This window comes from Rhagoletis pomonella, unplaced genomic scaffold (assembly GCF_013731165.1).
Source record: "Rhagoletis pomonella isolate Grant_MI unplaced genomic scaffold, Rhpom_1.0 Rhpom_scaffold_00002, whole genome shotgun sequence".
NCBI lineage: Eukaryota > Metazoa > Arthropoda > Insecta > Diptera > Tephritidae > Rhagoletis > Rhagoletis pomonella.
In genome coordinates, this window is record NW_023458556.1 from 82,014,599 (window position 1) to 82,016,253 (window position 1,655).

Genomic DNA, 1,655 nt, shown 5'->3' on the forward strand with positions numbered 1-1,655 from the left:
GTATGAACATATATTAGTTCAATCCTGTGTACTAGCGAGAATGAAACCCCTCAAAATTTGAAAGAAAGAGATAGCAACAATGTACTACGACTGTTTTCAGCTAATTTAACAGAGTTGCATTTCATGCTGATTGAAAGTAGTTGCTACCTTCAAAATACCAAATATATCCGAGTACTATGTAAAGTGAACCATTTAAGATATTTATTTTGGTATTTTACCTTGGAAATAATTTTGCTTTGTATCGAAAATTGAAATAAAAAACTAATTAAATTGCATTTTTGTCTTGAGTATAGAAATTAGCACCACAAAAAATTAACAAAACCAAAAAAATAATACTTGGAAACCAAATTCATTCAAACCGAATACTTTTCAGAGGCAAATTTCTCATCACTAAAATTTTTGCAAAGCAACGCGCCCGCCATTTTGAAGTATATATGTTAAATTTTACCAAATCGCAGAAGAATTTCGGAAAGTTTTGTGTTTTTTCCAATCAAATCCCAGGTGGAATATAGCCGAAAATAAGAAGATAAGTATCTTAAATTGTGCATGGTATAAACAATTGTTTAAATAATATGAAAAAGAGGTATTTCCAAAATTGCGTGAGTAAGGAAAAAAGGATCTTTGAATCTGATGCGAAAAGATTTAGAGAACTTTTGGAATGTACTCAAGCAATGGAATGTGTAGCAAATGTTAATGTAATTGAATGTCCCTCCGTACTTATGCTTCCGAGTTCCCAAAAAGACTTAAGTGTTGGTGTCAGTGATAGTGAGGGTGAGGATAAATGTCCAAGTCCCCATAGGGAATTGACTGCTGATAGTGATAGCGAGCAGGAACAGTTCTATTTACACGAGAGTGAGGGCGAAGAAGCTGCAGAACTTAGTAAAGCTGACGAAATTAAGTTCTGGGCCATGAGAAATAATATATCCCGAATTGCCGTGGACGACCTTCTGCAAACATTGCATAGGGCAGGTGATCGCGATTTGCCAATGACGGCCAAAACACTTATGGGAACCAGTAGGAAAAAGGTTAGTGTTATACAAATACCTAATAGTGAGTTTTTGTATTTAGGAGTTCAAACTTATTTATTGTCAGAGAGCTTAAATTTCTTAGCCAATAAGGAAGAAATTGTAATTGACATAGGTATTGATGGACTTAGGTTGTTCAAGAGCTCTAACAGAGTATTATGGCCAATTTTAGGATCTCTTTCGCGGATTTCCCGCATATTAGTCCCTTTGTCATTGGTTGCTTTTCTGGGTTAAGTAAACCCAAAAACATCAACGACTTCATGCGTGATTTTTGTACAGAGGCCAAATCACTTAAAGAAAACGGAATTAAATTGGGTTCCATGGCAGTTTTAAAACCATTTAATATTCGTGTTTTTATTTGCGATTTTCCAGCCAGGGCTTATGTAACAGGAGTAATAGGTCACAATGGAAAAAACGGATGTCCTAAGTGTAGCGCAGAAGGACTTTATAAGGAGGGAACCTTTCCGAAAAAGGTTGGTCTACCCAGGTCAGATAAGTCCTTGGCAATGAGAGCCAGTACTTTTCATCACCTTACTCAGTTTAAGGAAACAAAAAGTGTTTTAGAGGAAGCGGGATTCGGCATGGTTTCCCAATTTCCACTCGATTCCATGCATTTGGTGGATTTAGGCG